At 42.3% G+C, this 24,559-nt stretch overlaps 1 protein-coding gene and 1 long non-coding RNA gene across 6 annotated transcripts in view; one reads left to right on the top strand and one right to left on the bottom strand.

The window, feature by feature from the left end:
- LOC308459584 overlaps nucleotides 1-24,559 on the top strand; it is a 158,189-nt gene that overhangs the window by 36,691 nt on the left and 96,939 nt on the right. The gene's annotated exons all lie outside the window — the stretch shown is intronic.
- Nucleotides 1-24,559, bottom strand: part of ANO10 (anoctamin 10) — a 96,447-nt gene that overhangs the window by 11,144 nt on the left and 60,744 nt on the right. The window lies entirely within an intron of this gene.

Here is a 24,559-nt window from a genome sequence, read left to right as displayed (position 1 = left end):
GGAAATCAACTTTTAAATTTGTATTAAATTTGAAATAATTTGATGTTAATTTGTTAATTTTTTTGAAAAGCAATAAAAATTAACTGGCAAAGAAAGAAAGAAAGAGAAAGTAAGTGCACCGAGTCTGATCTGGGATTTTATATATTCAAAACCAGCACCAAATTATGGGACCACAGAACTGTTTTGTCATGCTTGTTGCTGAAAAGGACAGTTCTGTGCTGTGCTTCTGAAATAGCAAGGAAAGTCATTCGGGCAGAAGGAAGGGCCATGGCTCCAGCAAACCACTGGACGCATTCCGTATATATTTCAAATGTAAAATATATTCAAAACGACAACACGATGAAGCTACACTTCCAGATCAACTATTAGCAAGTTTAATTCTGTTCCTGTTGCACAATGTTGTGTGGTCCCTGTAACAGAAATCTCCAGAGCTGAATGATGGCATTCAAATTCTCCTTTAGGCAGCTTTGCTGCTCCATTTAGTTAGCCTTTAAAAAAGAAGCAGCACCAGCCAAGGCTACATTAATTAATAGTAAAACTATCAGAAGAAGGCAGAATACAAAGTACTATTGAATTCATGACCCATCAGACTTGGACTAAATCGTTGATCCTTTGCTCAAGTTATTGTGCTGCAATTTATGGCAAATGTAGAATCAGAAGAGGTGTTCTGTTCTGCTGTGCTCACTATACGCAGAACAAATCTTGGAAACTGTGTAAAGTGTTTTATAATTCTTCATTTATTAAAGAAATGATTGTGAATTTTGTAAATAATTGACTATAAAAATCCTCAAAGCAGATAACAAAAGATAAAGCAGCAAAATCAAGAAAAATTCACATCTATACTTTAAAACGTACAAAAGTTAAAATACCAAAACAGATTAACATCGCCTCGAACTCCTAAGTGTCTAAACAAGAATGTTTTCAGCGGGCGCCAAAGAGAATACAGTGAAGGTGCTAGCTTGATCTCAAAAGGCGGGGAGTTCCAAAGTTTAGACGCTGCCACACTAAACAGAGTTCTTACAAATGTGGTCTCTGTTGTAGTACCAATTCTGATAATCGAAGTGGCCGAATGGGCACACATGTGGTAAAGGTGATATCGTAGGCTATACTGTTATTTTTTGATGGATGAGCAGTCCTTTTGTATGGTTTGTTTGTTTGTTTGTTTATCCATTCATTCTTTTCAAATTTATACATTTCATTTGTTTTACAATCAATTTCAAAATCTGACTTCCTTCCCCCTCTTTCTGCGATTCCTTACATTTATTATTTAATATCTTCTGCATATCCAAATTCATTTCACTTGCTCATTTAATTATCTACTGTAAATATATACTCTTACGAAACTGCAGGTTATTACAATAATCCTGCTAAAGTTTTTATCTGTCTGCAATTTATCTGTAAATATTCAATAAACCATGTCCATTCTTTTATAAAAAGTTTGTTATCTTGATTTCGTATTCTTCCAGTAAGCTGGAAAATGATGTTTATTTTTGTATACTTCCACTTTATTTATATTTGAATTTCTTTCTCCTATTCTTTTTCTAACTGCAAAGTCTTTGATCGGATCCTCAAAACTAATCTTACATAATGCATCTGCTTATATACAATCCTTAGTAGAGATAAGGCATCCTGCCTGCCCTGTTGCAGAGTTGCTCTGTTGGGATTTTTAATATACTTCAGCTGAGAAAATGAATACACGGCCGAGCCCTTTGTGACCATTAATGTTAAAAATCCGGCAACGGGAATTTTCTGTGGTGTTCCCCTCCCCTCGATGCCCTAAGCATACTGTATGCTCCTTTTGCATATTTTCCCAGCCCTGGTGGTGGCCATCATCCCCTTCTGCAGCGAAGCATTACCCACCCCCTAGACCAGCGGTTCTCAACCTGTGGGTCCCCAGATGTTGTTGGACTACAACTCCCATCATCCCTAGCTAGCAAGGCCAGAGCTCAGGGATGATGGGAGTTGTAGTCCAACAATATCTGGGGACCCACAGGTTGAGAACCGCTGCCCTAGACCAACCCAGTGAATCCTCTTTGACTAGTTTCTACAAGGCAGGATGGACCAAGATCAAAAAGGCACGTGAGCCTCATCCTGAAAGTACTCTGGCCACATCCTCAGGCCACAACTGAAACTGATCCCTGGAGCGCTGAACACTCGGTGCTCCAAGGACCCCTCTCTGACCTGCTTTGCATATGGTGTCAAATTTGATGTGGGCGACTTTGGCCCCAAAGAGCTTTGCAAACATTTCACGGCATGCCACTGAGTGGTCAGATGGGAACACTCTGGCACTGAATGCAGCCAGACCTTTGACTGCTCAAAGAGAGCTCCACTTTGAGCTTTGCCAAGAGGATGCAATGGCAGTAAACAAGATAGATCCTTGAGAAAAGCAAAAAAAGCCAAAGCTGTACTCCCTTTCCCCAGCAATCCAAGTAAAACTCATAAGCATCACACTCTCAAAAGAAGCACTTTCTATGGTAATGAGAAGTGACCTTAAAAATGCTACAATAGAGATGCTAACAAAAAAGGGGGGATGTTCCTTGCAAAAGATTTTAAAAGCCTGAGATAAATCACACAAAGGTAATAGCACTTGATAAAAACTGTATTCAAAGAATGAATGGGGAAGAAATCTGGTTTACATATCAAAACTAGGAGCGGTTTCGGATATCTACGGGTGGTGTAGCAGTTAGAGAGTATTGAATTAGGACCAGGAGATGCAGGTTCAGCTATGCAGCTCCAGATATGAGCTTGGGACCACCATACAGGGGGGTTATGAGGATAAAATGAGGGAGGGGAGACACCGCCTGCATTGCCTTGAGTTCTTTGGCAGATCTAAGTTAGGATCTAAGAGTAAATCCTATATACAAATTGGTTGGCATTCATCGGTCTTGAGACACAATGACGTGCACCTCCAGGAGTGAAATCAAACCGCTGGAGAATCACGGCGCCTGCTGTGGCTGCAAAAATCGGTAACTCGTAAGTGCTGCCTCCCGTGGGCAGTGTGTCTGAAGTCCTGGGCTGCCCAGACGACAAGACCACCTCTCAGCCTTGCTGATGTAGTCCAAAGGAAAGCAGAGCAATAACTTGGCACCAGCCGGGCTGCAGGAGTTACCGGAAGGAGGCATACAAGGCGATGGCCAACCATCTTAGGGACTCCATAGATTTATGATGGGTTTACTTAGCTTTTTCTTCTCCCAAAGAATAAAATATATACTAATAGTGAAGCTCATTCTCCTGAATGTGGTTCCTTAACTGGCCAAAATGAAACCACCCACAAGGGAGAAGTGGCTTGGTAGAACCACAGGATTTGCAGAAGCAGGGTGGGGGATGTTTAGAAAGAAGCGGATTATCCTCAATAGTTGGCAGGTTGTGTTTTTCTTTTGTTGGGTGGCGAATGGAACACTAGATGGAAGGGGGCCGTGTAGAAAGTATCCTGACCAGGAGCGCTCTACCCTGCCACTTTTTGTTATAGGTCCTACTTGGTGGTATTTAGCTCTTCAAAATACCACTCATGCAAAATCTACTAGATCAGTGGTATGCAAAGTGGGTGGTACCATCCCCTGTGGGGGGGGGGGATTACCTAGAGGGGCGCTAAAAAGCAAGGAGGTGGCTGGAAGTGTAAATGACTATCAGACTTTGAAAAGCTGGTATTACTGCATCAAGTTTATCAATTTTGTGGAACTAAACTAGTTTTCACTGGATTCAGAATAAATGCGCAATTAATGGTTATTGTTATCTTCCTTAGTGGGTTGTGCAAACAGCTATTCTGAACAATCCATTTTGTAGGGCAGGGGGCACCAGGAATGAGTTTACGAAACCAAGGTACAGTGACCCCCCCCCCCCAAAAAAAAGTTTGGGTACTACTGTAACAACAACAACAACAACAACAATTTATACTCTGCCCATCTGGCTGGGATTCCCCAGCCACTCTGGGCAGCTCCCAACAGAATAATAATAGTAATAATAGTGTTAAAAGATCAAACATTAAAAACTTCCCTAAACAGGGCTGCCTTCATATGTCTTCTAAAAGTCAGATAGCTGTTTATTTCCTTGACATCTGATGGGAGGGCATTCCAAAGGGCAAGTGCCACCACCAAGAAGGCCCTCTGCCTGGTTCCCTGTAACCTCACTTCTCGTGATAAGGGAACTACCAGAAGGCCCTCAGCGCTGGACCTCAGTGTCTGGGCTTAAGTAACCATAAGTTATGTATGGTGCTGTCTTACATTCCATTTGTCTATCTTGGGACAATCTATTGCAACTGGTAGCTGCTCTCCTCCAGGCTCTCAGCTCTTCCCCACTTTACTGCAACACAATAACGCTTAAATTGGTGGTACCTGGAGTCTTCTGTGCATGTGCCCTAGTCTTACCCCCTTCCTACAAAGATCAGGAAGATGTCTATTACCACTCGCATGCGAAGCAAACAGTCTTCCTTGTTGCTTTCAACAGCGGGAAGCTTTGCCATGACATCCCCTCTCCCTGCCCCAAGACAATCTAGCATTAGCGCAAAGTGGGCCGCTGCGGAAGGCAAGGCCGCTTGCTGTGAATATGACACATCCCAATTGACAGACGACCCCACAGCAAAAGGTGCTGGAAGGCAGATGGCATTTCCTGAGCAATGGCTCCTCGCACAATGGCACGCCGCTCAAGAGCTGATAGAAATCACAGGCCTCGGTCTATGCCTGAATGTAATTAAATCTCATTTAATGGTGGGGTTTCATCTGTGAATAGGACAATCGGAGAAAATTAATTCCGGAAGACTAGCTGTGTCAGGCTGCAAGGTGCCAGGCTTTTTCATCCTTCTTTTTGGCTGTTACTGAATAACTGACTTATGATGGGAAAGGGAAAAACAAGTTACTTAGGATGTTCCAAGCTCTAAGGAGTTTGTCTGCTGTGCCTTTTCATACAGCACCTCGAGGAGGATTTGTCTGTGATAATAAAATCTTTTTTAAAACCGAGAGCTTAGTTTATCCTCCAGACTTCTGACGTTACTACCTGCATATTGACAAAGCCCATTATACAAAAAGGTCTTGACTTAGTCTACTACAGCTGTAAGTGTGGAATGGAAAGAAGAAAGGCATTCAATTCCCTTCACTAAAGCAATTCCCTTTCGACTAAAATTCTGGCTACCGTGGCTTAGGATGGAGCAGCCATTCACAGCTCGACAGTGAAGATATCTCAGCCAAAAATATTTTTAAAATTATATTTACTCATAGCATAATGGAATCAAGTTAAGTGCTTCCAAGGGCATTGAGTTCAATGTGCTGAAATCTCTTTCACTGAAGTCAGTAGGACTTCCAAGTGCTTAATGCTGGATATTTTCTTTAAATATGTTTTTCCCTTGCCTCTCAGCCTCTAGCAGATTAAAAAAAAATTAAGACAAACATAATACAGGGCCAAACTAGATGAGATGCCATTCACTCAGGTCCATGAATGAGTTTTTAAAATAGCAAACAGAAGGTCAGGAGGCCCAATGAAGGCCTTGGCATAGGGTCCCCACTATGATCGCAAGATGGATTTGTCCCCATGCTTGCTATTTGCATCGGGGAGATATTTACTTTAACACATTCATGAAACTGCTAATTACATGAATGCTGTCGAACCTCAGTACAGCAGAACATTAGCAAAAGACAATCCAATTCCACAGCAATAACCTCACTCCTTAAAAAGCATACTAGTTCAATCTCCTTGCAGAGCTCGGCAACTAATTATTATTTTACTTTTTCAGATGCATGGACAACTTTCCCTTGCACGCGTTACTTCCGGGTTTTGCCGCTCGCGCAGACGCTCCAAATGACGTCACGCACATGCGCGGAAGCGGCGAATTGTGACCCGCGCAGACTCGCAAACGCAGGTTGTGTTAGCTTCAGGATGCGAACGGGGCTCTGGAACGGATCCCGTTCGCATCCAGAGGTACCACTTTATGCTCAAATGGGAAACTTCCAGTATGTGCAAGCTGTTACTTCTGAAAACGTGCTACATATTTAACTGTTGTTACCTACCCTGGGATCTTTGGGTGAAGGGTGGGTATAAAATCCCAATAAATAAATGAAAGGAGAAAGTGAATAAGGGCTGAAATTGCCAAACTTTCTACCAACAAATATTCTGCACTGAGTTTACTGGACCATACTAAGGGAAGCATATGCAACACTGTGTCTAAAACGCTTTAATATAATATTTAAGAGCTGTACAAATAATTATCAGGCAGTACAGGAAAAAACCGTGTGTGTGTGTGTGTGTGTGTGTGAAAGGGGGGGGGGATGAAATCATACAGACTCCACTATTATGCAAACCAATTTAATCCCCCCCCCAAAAAAAATATTCTGAACCCCATAATGACGGAACACATCTTAGAAACAGAAGTTAGAAAATATGGAAAGCTTGGTTCTTTGGTTCGTCGTATTCCTTCAATGTGGTTTGTTTGTTCCTCAGAAATCCCAGCTCTGTCTTTTTAATACGGTTTGTTATGGTTCACCCTAAGTGACCAGGAGATTTTGTTGTTGAAGTGCTAAAAGAATGTTCTGTTAGGAATCACTGTAAGACAACTGCACTCTGGAACATGTCATTTTAGCTTACTCCTTCTATATATGCTTTAAACATTTGGCTACAGCCCAAGAGAGGCAACTGCATGCATTCAAGCAAAAGTCATGTACACAATGAGGTGGCAGGACAATGGCTTTTGGCTTCTTCCTGGCAGCAACTTGCAGCACTTAACACTCAACGCACACCCTCACCAACGGAAAGTACTTTGGCAAGCTGGCCTGGGAGCAAGTTCCTGCAGCCAGAAAAGCAAAGCAAAAACCCTTTTATACCTGCCCACTAAAATCTGGTGGATGTGGGCTTTTGTGTGTGACAAAAAACATTTTGTAAAACAGGACAGCAACATATAGGCCAATGTAATATTGCATTTGGTGACATGCCTTTAAACGATTAAGATTAATTAAACATTATCAGTTCATTCAATCCTCTAGCCATGTGGGGGATTAATGTTTTTCTCTTTGTTAAAAACAAATGTCTGCCGTCTGAAAAAATCTTTGAACATTTTTTGCTCTCTGCTCGGACATATCTGCTTATCAGGAGATTCCAACTTGTTCTTTTGCAGGCATGTCTAGCAATTCTGGTTAGACATTGCTTGCATAGCAATATTTCATTCGTTTTTGTGATGGGGGAGTTTTCTCCTTATAATGAAAAATAGATTTCCATAAAAAGAAGAGTGGTTTAAAAAAAAAACCCTCTCAAAATATTTTGATGGGAACATAATGAAACAGAGAGGAAAGCAAGAATCAGACGGGGGAGTGGGTCCGTCAGTGGAGAAAACACACACTAACCACAGCCCGCTCCTGTGATAAACTTGAGAAAAAAGATTCACAGTTCATAAAAATATACCTCTCAGAGGAGCATGAAGAATAATATCTGCCATGGCAACCAACCAGGACCATCTTCTGGCACTCTCTGAATGAGCATTTATGAGCAGATTAATTCGATACATGCACTGATGAAAGGACTCCTGAGATCTATAACTGTCTGCCACATATTACACTTACTGTGCAACTGGCTGTTTAGAACAGATTGCACAATATCCATATTGACCCAGCACTTTCACAGCACATTTATATGAAACAGATTAAGGACACATGCCATGCCATTCTGAACCACCCTTTTTAATAGGTGTTTCACAAACAGCATGGTACTGCTCTGTGGTCTTTATTTTAAAACAAATCGAGAGCTAGAATCCAACAGAGATTGGCTGGCAATGGCTTGGGAATTTCAAAGAATTGTCTATAAAAAGTCATGAATGATCATCTGTCAGGCAATAATATTAACCCACCCACCCCCCCCCCACACACAGAAAATAACTATCTGTATCTATGGCACTGCTATAATGTGACTGATGGTTGGCAGTGTGGTCATATTTCAAAGGCATAATCAGACCAAAACACTTTGTCAATAATTATGGCTCCCAGAATACAACAGTATTCCTTTTTAAAGAAAGACTGCATCTTATGAGCACCCAGCACACGGGAATAGGTAGAAATATAAACATTCTGGAAATTTTGAAGCCATAAACATTTGTCGTTATTATTGTTCTCTGCAATCCAACAGTGTGCCCGTTATTCAATTCATTTCAACAGATCTAAGTGCACCTTAACTTAGTATTGGATCGGGGCCTATGTGTGCATAAAAGATTTTGGAGAACTCATCACAGGCAATATATAAATGTAGGCATTATTTAACTACTGTAAAAATATGAAATGGCCTACATATAGCCAAGGCTGGTGCCATATACAGTTGTATGCTTAGGGAACAAAATATGGTCTTTCTTTTTCATTCTAACAATACAATGCAAGAATCTGTGCTCAAGCAGGCTGGCATCTAAGCAGAGATTTTTGCTTGTTGACAAATACAAAAGATATATACAGTGGACCCTTGGGTTACGTTACCTTCGGGTAACGGAACTTTCGGGTTGCGAACGCAGCAACCCGGAAGTGTATACTAGCAGCCCACAATCATTTTGAAGGTAAAAGACAAAAAGGTAAAGGACCCCTGGACGGTTAAGTCCAGTCAAAGGCAGCTATGGGGTTGCGGTGCTCATCTCACTTTCAGGCCGAGGGAGCCAGAATTTGTCCACAGACAGCTTTCCGGGTCATGTGGCTGGTATGACTAAACCGCTTCTGGCACAACGGGACAACCGTGACGGAAACCAGAGTGCACGGAAATGCTGTTTACTTTCCCGCCATGGCGGTACCTATTTATCTACTTGCACTGGTGTGCTTCTGAAATGCTAGGTTGGCAAGAGCTGGGACCGAGCAACCGGAGCTCACCCTGTCGTGGGAATTTGAACCGCTGACCTTCCGATTGGCAAGCATTCTAACTTGAAGCCATTGGTTTGAGTCTTACCCTCCAGAGCAGGAGAAATCAAGATATACGTAACACTAAACAGTGGGCTAAGTAAAAGTTGGCATGTCTGCAACGTCCCCATTCTTACTTGGTCCCCATCCTTGCTGACTAGAGGAGTCAAGGAAGCCCAAGTGATCCATGACAGAAGTGTATGTCACAGGGCTACAGCATTCTTTATGGCAGCCTTGGATCCAAATTTAACTTCACCTCGGAAATATTCATGGCCATGTACAAGTTTATAGGGAAAGCAAATAAAAATGCAACTATGCAGCTTCTGAGACAAACCCTGGAAAGTGATGAACAGATAAGGCACATCAAGTTGATGAATTATACCGAAATGGCTAAAATGACCAGAAGAATCAGAAATCATGACAACCAAAATTTTAAGAAGGAATGGGGAAAATTTATAACTTATCTTAAAGACCATAGTAAACAATTAACATTGTAAGTAGGATTGCAATATCACTTGTAGTTTAACGGTGAATTTTGGATACAATGGAGAGGTAAAATATTTGGATTACAAAAGATGCAGGAGAAAATGATTAACAAAAGGACTCACCAAAGAGAGGAGGGAAGTCCAAGAGATTCCTTGGAATCTTGTTTTTATGTTATATGTTGAATATGTGACTGTAAAATTTTAATCTGAAAAACCATATATATACTGTATATATGGAGTAGGCAGCAGGCAGCAAGGAGTCACATTGTAAAGCAACACCGACAGCAAAACCATGTGGATGGAGACTAAATATAATCAGAAAATAATCTTCCTTGCAGCCCTGCCAAATCTGAAATGTGTCATTTTAAATATCTACTTTATGGCACATACTGCCTATCCTGATCCTTGCTAATCCAAATCACAGGTTGGGCACTTGCAAGATTAGTGGGAGTGACTGGTCAGCATCCGTCTGTCTAGGGAGTAAGCACAGGCCAAAAGCTCAAGGGAAATTTTCTGCCCGGCCAAACCCTAATATTATATATACTCATAAGAACCCCTGACACATGCAACGTGTGCTGATTGAATAACAACAGTGCCTAAAACCCAAATACATGTGTTTTGCTTAAAAGCCCTGCACTTAAGCCACACAAAAGAAGAACTAGGCCACAGAAGCCTTGCTTAACTATTATGCAACACAGCGGGAACATAGTGAGCACATTATAACACACGAGGGAATATTGAATTGGTTGAAGGAACTACCATGTGACAAAGATTCAAAAATCACAACACTCCAATAGAAATCAAGCAGCACTGACCACTTTACTCTGAATAAATTCTGGACTCTATTTTCACACCAGAGATTTCAGCTTTGACTGAAGGTTCACATTGCAGCAGCCCACTGCCTGCTCAAAGCCTTTTGTAGTTAAGATAATTTTCTGAATGGCCCTAAAATGTTAAATATAGTAACGCACTCTCAGAAGGCAATCTTACCATTTAAGCACCCTCCAACATCTCAAGACGACAGCAGATTGTTGCCTTGGCAACCCAGAGCCTGTTCAACACTAACCTGGAGAGTCAACATGGACCACTTGAAGAACCACATACAAAGGTATGAATTTCTTATTCTGTGCAATGACAGGCATCCCGATGTCACGGTCAAAGAAATTAGAAGGGAAGTGGTGATCCTTTTATATGTATTGAATTTGACAGTGGTAAGTATTGTTAATTGTATTACTCTGCCCCAGTGAGCATTCATACAGAAGCTTTCCGTTCATAATAGAGTCAACTCCATTTTTTAAAGAATCACTCCTGCAAAGATCTCATTACACGTTCACCATCACCTAGCAAAGTATTGGGGAGGGGGGATAAATAGAGCAAATGGCATGGACAATTTGGCTTTTTCTGTACTACAGCCACCCAGGTCTCTAGGTTAGGCCTGATACTACACAGTTTTGTAATTATCCACAAACTATTAAAGGAGGTAGTCTGCTTATATGCAACACTTGCACAAAGAGGAATCATGATCTTTGATCTTCTCAGGTCACTTTCACTCCCTCTCAGATGTAACATGACTATTTGTATATTCATTGACAAATTACTGTACTGCTAGAGAAATCCTCCTGGGAGTTGACCCATGCCTAATAATAATAATAATAATAATAATAATAATAATTTTATTATTTATACCCCGCCCATCTGGCTGGGTTTCCCCAGCCATTCTGGGCTGCTTCCAACAGAATACTAAAAACACGATAAAACATCAAACATTAAAAACTTCCCTAAACAGGGCTGCCTTCAGTTGTCTTCTAAAAGTCAGATAGTTGTTTATTTCCTTGACATCTGACAGGAGGGTATTCCACAGGGTGGGTGCCACCACCGAGAAGGCCCTCTGCCTGGTTCCCTGTAACCTCACTTCTCACAGGGAGGGAACTGCCAGAAGGTCCTCAGAGCTGGACCTCAGTGTCCGGGCTGAACAATGGCAGTGGAGACGCTCCTTCAGGTATACTGGGCCGAGGCTATTTAGGGCTTTAAAGGTCAGCACCAACACTTTGAATTGTGCTTGGAAATGTACTGGGAGCCAATGTAGGTGTTTCAGGACCAGTGTTATATAGAGTGGGAAAAGGGGACTCCTCATGTAAGAGGGGCAAGACTGAAGTTAAAAAGGGGGAGTATGGTCTTCTGGCTCCTAGCACCATTACAATTCACTGGTCAACAACAAATTTGTTGTCTGCGTTTTTTCAGTTGATTTAGGACAAATCTGATGCACTGAATCCAAAAATCACATTGGTTTTGCTGAATCAGGTCAAGTTTTTGAGCTATGGCCACGTCTTTTTTATGTTTTTGTTCACATGTACCCTTGTGTGGAGCATTTTAGAAGAAGTTGGTGGGGGTAAAATGCCATGTCGAATAATTGTTTTGATTGGAAATGATTATTTTAATGACAAGAAGTATTCAGGTCCGATAGTTCTGGGTGATTATGTTGAAAAGGTATCAGTTTGAAGTCATAAAACCTCGAAATCTTCCATAAATTGGTGCGGCAAAGCATAAAGTTGCTTACCATGCTTATTTTGGTATTAAATTTGGTGACCAGGATAAAGCTTGGGTGCCACACATGGTGTGCAAGGCATGCACCGAGACTCTACGTGGGTGGACCAATGGCAAGAGGAGTCTGAACTTTGGAATTCCCATGGTTAGGAGGGAGCTGACAAACCATGTCACTGACTGCTACTTCTGCGCTGTTGATGTGACTGGGATCAACAGAAAGACCCGGAGCAGCCTCAAGTATCCTGATCTTCAATCAGCACGTCGTCCTGTAGCTCATTGTGATGAAATTCCAGTGCCTATCTTCAGAGAACTTCCTGACATTAGTGAGGAAGATGCCTGCAGTGTTGAAGGACATGAAGAAGAAGAAGTGGTTCTTGAAGATGATGCTCCACATCCATTTTCCCAAAAGGAGTTGAATGATCTAGTTCGCGACCTCAGCTTGTCAAAGGACTCTCTGCCGAACTGTTGGCATCCAGATTGAAGGAAAAAAAACCTCCTCTCTGACAGTGCTCGCATCAGCTTCTTGGGCAACAGGCATCAAGAGTACCTCCGTTTTTTCTTGGAAGAGAAGGACTTGGTGTACTGTGCAGATATTGCGCAGCTTCTGGTCAAGCTTGGAGGGCCACAGTACGAACCCAAAGATTGGAGACTGTTCATTGACAGCAGCAAGCAATCACTGAAATGTGTTCTGCTACACAACGGCAACCAGTTTGCCTCTATACCCCTGGCTCACTCAACTACACTGAAGGAGAACTATGAAGCGGTGAAGTATGTGCTGGAGAAAATTGGTTATGATCAGCATAAGTGGTTTATTTGTGTTGACCTGAAGATGGTGAACTTTTTGTTGGGACAACAGTCTGGCTTCACCAAGTACCCATGTTTTCTGTGCATGTGGGATAGTAGGGACCGTGCTCAGCATTACACGAAGAAGGACTGGCCTGTGCGGGAGGAATTGGTGCCTTGCAGAAAAAGGAACGTCATCAACGACCCTCTGGTGGACAGAGACAGAATACTCTTCCCACAGCTGCACATCAAGCTCGGCTTAATCAAGCAGTTCACCAAGGCTCTGGACAAGGATGGTGACTGCTTCACTTACTTGTGCCAGGCTTTTCCAGGATTGACCATGGAGAAGTTGAAAGCTGGCATCTTTGACGGTCCTCAGATCTGTCAGCTCATCAGAGATCCAGAGTTCGGAAACTCAATGAACGAAGTGGAACTGGAAGCGTGGAAGGCATTTGTTCTGGTAGTGAAGAACTTTCTTGGCAACAATAAGGCCAGAAACTACGCAGAACTTGTCAACAACATGCTGACTGCTTTCAGAAACCTGGGCTGCAACATGAGCGTCAAGATGCACTACTTATTTTCACATATGGACCAGTTTCCTGAGAACCTGGGTTCCGTGAGTGACGAGCAGGGGGAGAGATTCCATCAGGACATGAAAGAGATGGAGACCAGGTATCAGGGTCGCTGGGACGCAGTCATGATGGCTGACTACTGTTGGACTCTGAAGAGAGACCTCCCTGCTGCTGAGCATTCCAGGAGTTCCGAGAAACGGAAGTTCAAGCCCTGAAGTTTGAAAAATGGTGAAGCAACATGCAATTTACGTGTACTTACCTTTATCAATGCCCACCATTCAGTTTACCGTAATCGATGTTTCTATCAGGTAATCAATATATGTTGTTGGAAAAACATTTTTTTCTCTTAAAAACATATTTAGGATGATATGTGTTGACAAAAATCAGCTGATAATGCCACAAAAATGTAATTGATTTTGTCACAAGATCTGATTTTTTTCAAATCAACATAGCACAAAAACCTGACCTGATGGAGAGAAACGGATGCCATTTCCTGATTCAGCAGTGCAAAAATACCCTAAATCAATTGTAGAAATCTAGACAACATTCAAAAAGTAAAAAATTGTTGCCCAGTGAATCATACCAGCAGTTAAAAAATTCAAAGCAAGTTTTCAAGATTTTAAAGAGGCAAAAAGAAAACGTGCAACATACAGATTCTAGGTAGGAATGATTTCCTTAATGATTTAAGTTTATAGTTTATTTATAGTTCAGTGAATAAGTTAGTGTCTCTTTCCCTCTAAAATAGGCTCCCAAGGAGATTTACGCAGAAGATCAAGTTAGACAACTGAGTTCCCAAATCTTTTCTGTTGCAAAGTGGTATTGGCGTTGTGCAATTTTAAAGCAAAGTGGTGCTGTGCTGGAAGATTGTACTTAACCCTTCTCACTTTTTTGCAAATACAACACCAGACCATCCAGACCATTTTAGGCCTACCAAGCACCCCAGGTTTCAAAGCAACTTCATCCTTCTGGTGGAAAGTTCATTGTGGTACGGAATGAATAATGGGTGGACCTTATTGTTGCTACTTGCCTTAACTATAGGAGTATTCCAACGCCCCTGAAATAAACTCTTATTCAGAAAACAAAGAGATGCTTGGGAAATTTAGCCACACAAATATATGAATAGCTGACATATGCAGAAAGATGCATGTATCCCTAAATATAATTTTTCACCTTTTAGAACACCAATATCAATTTGAGAGAGAATTTAGTTATTGCAGGTATTGTCTTCAACATGACAGGCCTAAGTACAGTGTGAACTTGACATCAACCCAAGATCAGTGAAAGCAAATACTAGGTACAAGTTAGAAAGGTGCCCTAAATTCACAGCTTTCCTTTGACTACCCCCCTCCATTTTCATTGAGAGAAGGTTTCACCATTTGCTTTTGTTTGCCTTAAGGCTTTCCTACAAAAAGCGGTACATTCTCTTCCCAGTCCAAGAAAGTCCTTGAGAACCAAGCTTTTGTGAATGTTGTAGATGAAATGTGGGGTATAATGAGGGCAAATTAAATGCAGTTTAAAGCAGTTGGCAGGCCTAAGATTGTGTCCAAATAAAGAATATTGTTGATGAAAGCAGGACACAGTTCATTCTTTATGTGCCTGTAACCTAATTCAATCAATTTAAATGAATTGCTTGGTGTGAAGGGGTATTTCTAAGACAGATTCTGTGATTTACTTCAATAATTCCGGTATTTACCTAAAGTAGCATGCTACAGTAGCATAATAAACGAGGGTTTTCAAGGCACTGCTCCCCACTTTAACAGATCTGAGCATGTAGCAGTTGCTAAGGTAGTCCTCGGCCCTGATTTTAGGGTTGGGAGACAATTTTGATGCAATTTGCATTTCAATCTGAACTGACCAAACCTGTACCTTCTGAAACACTCAACAAATCAAAACACAGCCATCATTCAAAATTCACACTGCTCCAAATTTTGCAAAGTAGTTCTCCAGTCAAATAATGTGTACAAATAATGCATATACTAGTGAATAATGCATATACTGCATTAGTGAAAATAGCATACAAGAACATATTAGATTAAGAAAGATCATTTTGCAATTTTTTGTATTAGGAACAAATACATATAAACATGTGGGTAAAACCTCAGTGCCTAGGACTTGCCGATCGTATGGTCGGCGGTTCGAATCCCCGCGGCGGGGTGAGCTCCCGTCGTTCGGTCCCAGCTCCTGCCCACCTAGCAGTTCGAAAGCACCCCTAAGTGCAAGTAGATAAATAGGGACTGCTTTATAGCAGGAAGGTAAACGGCGTTTCCATGTGCTGCGCTGGTGCTGGCTTGCCAGCTGCAGCTTCGTCACGCTGGCCACGCGACCCGGAAGTGTCTTCGGACGGCGCCGGCTCACGGCCTCTAGAGCGAGATGAGCACACAACCCTAGAGTCGGACACGACTGGCCCATACGGGCAGGGGTACCTTTACCTTTACCTTTATGTGTTTATTAGGAGAAATCTGCACAAAAATGCTGCAGATTTTTTATTTTTTTTTAAATTGTTGCAGAGATCTGGGGAACTAAATTTAAGACTAGAAAAAATCAAAACCTGGGACAATTGAAATGGACTCATCTGTCCATCCCTACCTGCTTTACAGAGGACAATCCTCTATTTGAACAGCTGGCTACTCCAACCCTAGTTAAAATCACAGAACTGCAAGTTGGGAGAGGGGCCATGTAGTTTCCCATCAGCAGTTAGCATCTGGAAAGCTGACTGAGCAGGCACAGACAGGTTACCTGGTCATAGTGTCCCCCACAGGTGAAATACATGTATTCCTATTTAAATTATAGTGATAATTTCTAAATTTGATTGTACAGTGGTACCTTGGTTCCCGAATGGCTTGGTTCTCGAACAACTTGGCTCCTGAACGCCGCAAATTGTTCCGGTTTGCGAACATTTTTTGGAAGCTGAACGTCTGATGTGGCTTCTGCAGCTTATGCTTGAATGTAGGAAGCTCCCGCAGCCAATCGGAAGCTGCGTCTTGGTTTTCAAACCGTTCTGGGAGTCAAACAGACTCCCGGAACGGATTAAGTTCGAGAACCAAGGTACCACTGTATATGCAAAAACCAGGACATGCCCATTTCATTCAGATTTGAGCTCTCTTTCGGTCCTCTCTTTTGTCCATACATTAATGGGTATGAGTGTGATATTTGCACATGGAACTTCCTAATAATCAATTAAGAGGCAGGAAGGCCTGGAACGGGCATTATTCTCTCACAAGGTGTGAAGCAAAAGTGGTCCAATGAGTGGCCTGAGGGTCACATGCAGCCCTCAGAGCCCTTTTTGGCAACCCTCAGCAACATCTGATGCCCCCGCTCAGCCCTCACATTGCCTTCCCAAACCCAGGTAAGCGAGGCGCTGGGCTTTGGGAAGGAGGCATGAAGACTCTAACAGGGTCCTAGAGCCTCCACTTCCTTCCCAAAGCCTAGTTAGCACTTTCCCAGCTTTGGGAAGGAAGCGAGAGGGCTCTAGGACCCTGCCAGAACCTTGTGCCTCCTTCCCAAAGCTTGGCATCTCACTTCTTCTTCTTCTTCTTCTTCTTCTTATTATTATTATTAATTGAATTTGTATACCACCCTATACCCAGGGGTCTCAGGGCAGTTCACAGAATAAAATCAATATATAAAATCACAAAATACACAAGAAGAAAAACAACAACCCGATAGCCCCCCCCAAAAAAACACATTTTAAAAGGGCATAGGAACTTAGCCAGCTTTGAGAAGGTAGCACAGGGGCTGCGGGGGGGGGGGGAGCAGTATCTAATTGTGTCCATGCTCCCCTCCCCACAAAACAAAGCAGTCTGCTACCCGCAGTTTCCGCCTCAAAGTACTCTCGCGGTCCACTTCGTATGAAAAGCTGGGCCTCCCTGTTCGTTAGGAGATGTGTTCTGGACCTGATCCTGTGGATTATTCATAAATTTAAAGGGGAAAAAATCTATTCATATATGATAATGCAATCAATACGCATTTGCTATGATGACAATACAGATCTCTATTGGGCAATTGGTTTCCAGATCAGATGCAGCGCTCTGTTTGGTGTATGCACAACTGACTGATTTGAGGTGAGAAAAAGGTAAGTGGATAAAAATATACATTGTTTTGAGATTACTAGTTCTTTTAAACACACATGCATTTTCATATACACACAACCATTCTATCAAAAAAAAAATAAACAAGTGTGGGTTTGCTCTAGAAGATTAGGATTTATAAAGCTCCCAGCTTTTGCTCTTAATTAAAATGAATACAAAGTGCTCAGGTTGCTTTTATATTACAGCTGATCCTGCTGCATTTAATAGATTCAGGAAAATATGACTAGCTCAAAATTGCTGATATTAAGTGCTGTCACTGGAATTCTGTGTTTTTTCTCAGTTGAATTTGTGAAATGTTCTTTAATACTCCAATTATAATCAGTTTCCAAAATAGGACTGATTGACTGCATTACAGGGCAGCACTTACGTAACCTGCTTTATATATGTTATATAACCTTCATATATTGTGACAGCGAAAGGATCTCTAGGATTTTTGACTGTCAGGCAGCTTTCTTGCTCTCAAGCTACAACTGGAGGGAGAGAGAGACAGACAGACAGACAGACAGACAGACAGACAGAGATTGCATGACCATTTTCTAAACTTTTGGCCTTTTCAATATATAAATGGCACAGATAATCGCATGTGGGCAACATGACAGACTCTTTCAACATTTCAGACTCCCCACCAGGGAGTATTTAAGTTCTATATATGGCTTCCTGGAGGACTCTTGTACCTTCACTCTAAGCCCATTTTGGCAAACATCTCACACCTTAAACTTCCACAGGCTAAGAACTGCACTGCAACATGCAGATTATAGCCCAAATCAGAATACTTTCTACCTAGAGTTAGGCTTCTGCACTATACAGCATCATAATAATTTGCAGACTATTGACAAGTACTGTATTCCATTGTCTTAAAAAAAAAAAAACTTGCAAGTTTAGAACTGAAGTCAGCCTTCCTTGGATGCATGGAATCAGAAAGGCGGCAGTAATAATGAACTTGCAGAGAGAAACAGTTTTTGAGCTTGTGGACTTTGGCATTAGGGTTAAAGCGTATCACAGCTTTATTTGATTACAAGGAAAGCAAAACCATCTACATCAATTTCCTTAAATTAATCCTGCCCAGGTAGAAGAGAGACATTGTTAGCCATTCAGCCTGTGGGCCTCCAAATAAAAACGTAAAGGGACCCCTGACCATTAGGTCCAGTCGTGACCGACTCTGGGGTTGCGGCGCTCATCTCACTTTATTGGCCGAGGGAGCCGGCATACAGCTTCCGGGTCATGTGGCCAGCAGGACTAAGCCGCTTCTGGCGAACCAGAGCAGTGCACGGAAACGCTGTTTACCTTCCTGCCGGAGCGGTACCTATTTATCTACTTGCACTTTGACGTGCTTTCGAACTAAATGCTTAACTACAAATCCCATTATCCCTGGCCTAATGAAGGTTATTAAGTAGTTGAGCCTAACAGCACCTAGAGCGTCACAGATTCTCTACCGCCAGTGAACAACATTTATTTATTGCCTATCTGCAGCCAGAGATTTTGTGGGATATTATAAAAACCTGCAAGACTTGTAAAGAGAGATAAACCAAGAAAACACATCATAAGCAACTATGGTTGCATCCTACCACCTTCTAATCTCTAAATATATATATAATCTGTCTCAATCCATGTCCCTTACTGCTTTGATAACAATATTTTAGGGATGGATGCTAAATTATAGACATTACTAGGCCCTTTTAATTAATAGCCAATCATACAATCTGAGTGAAAAGGATGACCTTTATTTTGAAAGTAGCAGACTACAAGGCTTCAACATTAAAACAAGGTCTCAGAAATATTTCTTTTTAACCCCACCGCTGTCCCAATACATTTAGGGTTTGCTTCAAAATATTACGCATACCCAAGGAGACAAACACTTTAGGTTTGGCTGCCCGGGGGAGAAGTGGCTGTTTATAGTCAGATGAGTTTGCTGTGAATAAAAGATGCCTGCATAGAAAAGAACAGTTGCAGCACAGACAAAGGAATAGCGCTATGCTACCCTTATTCAGACTGCGTAGGATGCACTGGTGTGACCACAACAGTGAATATATTATTGCATTATATAAGGCTGAAGTCATAAAGTGTATCAACTGAACAGACACATGATTAAAGCCTCAAGCATATCCTGTTGTTGTAGCTCTGATGAGCTACTGGGTCATGCAGGAAGTCAAAACAGGTGATCATCACAGTTCATTTGAGGCATAAAACTGACTGAAGTTTAAATACAGTAATATGCTCCATAACATGACCAACAGGTTAAAATGACAAGATTTGTTGATTTTTGACAGATGCAACTACCAGAATCAAAGAGAAATACCATATTTTTCGCCCGATAGGACGCACTTTTCCCCCTCCAAAAATGAAGGGGAAATGTGGGTGCGTCCTACGGGGCGAATACAGGCTTTTGCTGAAGCCTGGAGAGCGAGAGGCTCTCGCTCTCCAGGCTTCAGGAAGCTCTGCGCATCCCTCCGGAGCCCGGCGCCAAGCCGCGCCAGCCTTCGGAGGGTCACGGAGAGCTGCCTGCGTCCTATAGGGCGGTGCGTCCTATGGGGCGAAAAATACGGTAATTATGAAAGTACAGTGGTACCTCGGGTTAAGTACTTAATTCGTTCCGGAGGTCCATTCTTAACCTAAAATTGTTCTTAACCTGAGGTGCCACTTTAGCTAATGGGGCCTCCCGCTGCTGCTGCGCTGCTGGAGCACGATTTCTGTTCTTATCCTGAAGCAAAGTTCTTAACCTGAAGCACTATTTCTGGGTTAGCGGAGTCTGTAACCTGAAGCGTATGTAACCCGAGGTACCACTGTACCAGCTTTCAGGCTTTGAACACATCAATGCATTGTGGAAGGCTCTTGGCCTGAAAGATGCAGCAAAGGTACAAGTGCCACAACAGACCAGCAATGTTATTTCTCTGCTCCAAATTCCTCCCTTCTGAGGCTTTTTATTAACAGCAAAAACTAAACTGAACATCATCATCATCATCATCATTATTATTATTATTATTTTATTATTATTATTATTATTATTATTATTATTATTATTAGAATTTATATACTGCCCTATACCCAGAGGTCTCAGGGCAGTTCACAGAAAAGCTCACAGGAACGAATTCCTATGCCCCACAAATAACCCAGAGATACATTTTAAATAAAGGGGCACATTCTACTCCTGTATAAACATGCTGATTCCCAGACCATCCGCGGGCTGGATTTAGAAGATGATTGGGCCAGATTCAGCCCCCGCGCCTTAGTTTGCCTATCCATGATATAACACATTGCAGTAATCTAACCTTGAAGTTACCAGAGCATAGACAACAATAGTTAGGCTATCCCTGTCCAGATAGGAGCGTAGCTGGGCCACCAGCTGAAGCTGGTGGAAGGCACTCTGGGCCACTGCTGTGATAAGCAGGTTTACATGCAGTTAGCCCTTCAGTGGACGGTGGCACTTAGAAGTAACGTATTATCTACTCTGGGAAGGTATCATCCAAGTCCTCAGTCAGGCTTTGAGGTTTATAGCAGATTACTTGGGCCTGAGTCACTTCAGGCTTTAAACACCAAAGTCAGCAGCTTGAATTAGGCCCCAAAACACAGCTGTTTTAAAACAGGGGTTGTGTGAGATCTAAATGGAACTCCATCCAGTAATCTGGCTGCTGCATTTTGGACCAACTGAAGTGCCCAAATCATCTCCAATGGTAGGCCCATGTAGAGCATGTTACAACCATCAAATCTGGAAGTTTTGGAGCATGGAGTTACAGCACATTAAGTCCTCGCGAGACCAAGCTGACTCCTTTGTCTAGCTTTAAGAAAGCTGCAACGAGCATTTTGTTTATCCTGGTTTTTGATGGGTTTTTAATGCTACTGTGTGGTTTTGTTTTTGTTCTCTTTTAATTGTCATTTTGTCTGTATTCTCAAACTCGGGTCTCCAGCTGTTGGACTACAACCCCCCCCCCTTAGCTGGCAGGGCCAGTGATAATGGGAGTTGTAGTCTAACAACAGCTGGAGACCCAAGTTTGAGAAACACTGGTTTAGGCTGATATGAGTGATATAGAACACTACCTGAACAGAGTCTTACTTTAGCAATCAGTGCCTTGTTAACTACTTGTTTGGATGACAGCAATCTGCTGTACATGGAGATGGTTTGGAAAACTGCCCAAAGACTTTAGTTAGTCTGGAATATGGGAGATTGCAAATCAGGATGGAGCAATATGAACACACTAAGCTAGCACTTTGCCATCTCCACTGGCTTCCAATCAGTTTCCACGACCTCTTCAAAGTGCTTATTTTTATATTTGATGCACATTCATGGGCTGGGGACAGGGCAGCTGTATGATTGCCTCTCCCCACCATGAATACCTTACCTTTCTGGAAATCCTACTCTCAATGCTTTGCAAACACTTTCCTCAATTTCCAAAACGAATGGGGTTTTTTGTTTTGTTTTTTATTATTAAAGATTTTCTTGTTTTACAGAAGTATGTGTAATGTCTCTCGTATTTTTTCCATGTAACATTTTTACAAATCAGTTTCATTTGTTGAGACATTGGGGGGGGGGAGTTGGGGGGGTCGGGTGGAGATGTTCCTATTTTGCTTAATGTATGTAGGGTTTCGTGTCAGCATTGCTCATGCAGGTTCTCTGCTGTTCATTTGTGTTTCTGGTGGTGAGAGAGGTTGGAGTTAGCCTATGGTGTGGTTGTTTGTTTGTGATTGGCTGTGGTGATCTTTGTTTTTGTGTGTAAGTGGGGTGGGTGGGTGTTTTGGATCAGGTTAGCCATATTGATTTGTATGCTGTTGGTGGGTTATTGTCATTGTCTTGTTGGGCTGTGTATGTGATAAAGGGGAGCCATACCGGGGTGAAGGCGTCTTTTTCTGTTTGTCCCCGTGTCAGTTTCAGTTTATTGGTTAATTTTTCTTGTAGGGCTGTTTCCCATACTATTCGGTACCATTGGTCCATCCTTACTCCTTACAGGTCTCTCCAGTGTCTGGTTATGGTGTTTCTGTCTGCTGAAAGTAGATGGGTTATGAGTTCTTTGTGGTGTAAATGGGCATTGTTGTCTTGGAAGATGTTTAGTAGGTCCAATTCTGGGGTGGTGTCTAATACTTGCTTAGTTATTTTACATATTTCTTGTATGGCTGTTGTCCAATATGAAACCATTTGGCATTACTATATTCATGATAACTAGGCATCTTTAATAGTTTACTGAAGCCACCCAGACTTTTTCTGTTGTCCTGCATATTCTCCTATAGAACCATGATGCACACTCTCTAGTGCAATTAGAGAATTTTAATTTTAAATATTATCATTAGGATATAGGTCAGATATTAAGCCTGGCAGAAATGTATCTTAGCAATGATTATTTAAGTGCATCAGGGTGTACCTACAGTTACCCAATGTCATGGAAGAGGTCAAACAATCCGAGAAGAAAACCTCAACTTTCTAGAAAGGTTTTTTTCACAATTCCACCAACAGGAAATAACTAATTACATAAGTTTCACACATATTTAATTAAAAGTTTTGATGCTAATTCTCAATTATCCCTCATTACAGACCTAATTTTATCATCACGCCCCATGCACTTGGTGTTATCTCACATATCCTGTTATCACTGACAGGTAACACAAAGTTCAGCAAAAGAAAAATGCTATCAAGACTAGCTAAGTTAAAGTTTTTATCTTTCAGGTTTTGGGGTGTACATCTTAATTTAGGGAGCACTGTTTTATATTGAGCCAAAGCAATGGAATAGCTGAGCTCAGTACTGTTAACCGGGGTTTACTGGTGTTTCTCGCCACCTGGGATTTTTAGTTAAAAGATGCTGGGGACTGAATCTGAATACTAAACATGCTATCCACAAATAAGTGACACCTCTGCTTTCAGGGGCCAGCTCTCAGCTTTCCAAAGGGAAAATGCTAACTAATCTAGCCGATACAGAATTCCTTACCTCTCAGAGGACTAATCAAAAGATGCCCATCATACACTCAGTGTCTCACCACTAAATATATGAGTTGCCTCCACTGTAAGCACGTTGTTTGAGGTAATGTGAAACTTGGGGTGATAGGCAAGCTATGGCTGCTGCACTCATACAAACAACTTCTTGATGATATTGGTCCGTATGCATATGATACACATGCAGATTTCAAATGCAACCGAGGGGCAGCCTGTCGAACAGGCTAGGGAAAGGTGCTCTTCTATTGGCCTAATTCTATCACATGATCTGGATGATCATAGCCTGCCCTGACATGATCAGGCTTTGGCAGAGACATCCTCTCACTGATCTGATCGTGTCACATGACCTAGGTGAAGTATCCAAGCACAGGGTGCTGGTTGAAGCTTACCTCCCCTGCAGTGGCTATGGGCAAGATCACCATGCCAATTACCCTGCTGTATCCCTTACCTAGGGACGCGGGTGGCGCTGTGGGTTAAACCACAGAGCCTAGGACTTGCCGATCAGAAGGTTGGCGGTTCGAATCCCCGCAACGGGGTCAGCTCCTGTTGCTCGGTCCCTGCTCCTGCCAACCTAGCAGTTTGAAAGCACGTCAAAGTGCAAGTAGATAAATAGGTACCGTTCCAGCGGGAAGGTAAACGGCGTTTCCATGCACTGCTCTGGTTTGCCAGAAGCGGCTTAGTCATGCTGGCCACATGACCCGGAAGCTGTACGACGGCTCCCTCGGCCAATAAAGCGAGATGAGCACCGCAACCCCAGAGTCGGCCACGACTGGACCTAATGGTCAGGGGTCCCTTTACCTTTTTATCCCTTACCTACACAGTGGCAGTGAGAGTGGCACTTGATACAGCAGGCTCTCTGTTCATCCCCGAGAAGGAATACTGAACCACAGCAGCCTTAGCAGCAAGATTCTCTTACATTAAATGAAACTGATGTGTATTAAAGTTAAGTAAAACAGAAGAGCCAGAGGGGCTCAAAACCCTCTGGACAACTCTAGGCATTATGATTCCTCAGCTACAGTTATTCATCTGTCAGACATGGATATTAATAGCCCAGGCCACAGAGTTGATATGAAAGATTACAAAATACTTGGTGCATTACACTGGTGACTGAAAACAATGCTGGCACCAGTTCAGTACAGTTCAACTCAGCATAAATACGGTGACAATACAGCACAGAAAGAGGAAAACATGGATAGCAACACCAGTGTTACAAGCTCACAGCAGCTCAATGAAAGAAACAAGAGCACTATTGTCCTCACTGCAACATTGCCTCTGCTCTCCTTTTGACCATCTTCCTCTCTAACCCGGTCTTAATTATTCCCTATAAATA

Source organism: Podarcis pityusensis, assembly GCF_964106645.2.
Source record: "Podarcis pityusensis genome assembly, chromosome: 12".
Classification (NCBI taxonomy): domain Eukaryota; kingdom Metazoa; phylum Chordata; class Lepidosauria; order Squamata; family Lacertidae; genus Podarcis; species Podarcis pityusensis.
This window is presented reverse-complemented; position numbering and strand designations above follow the sequence as displayed.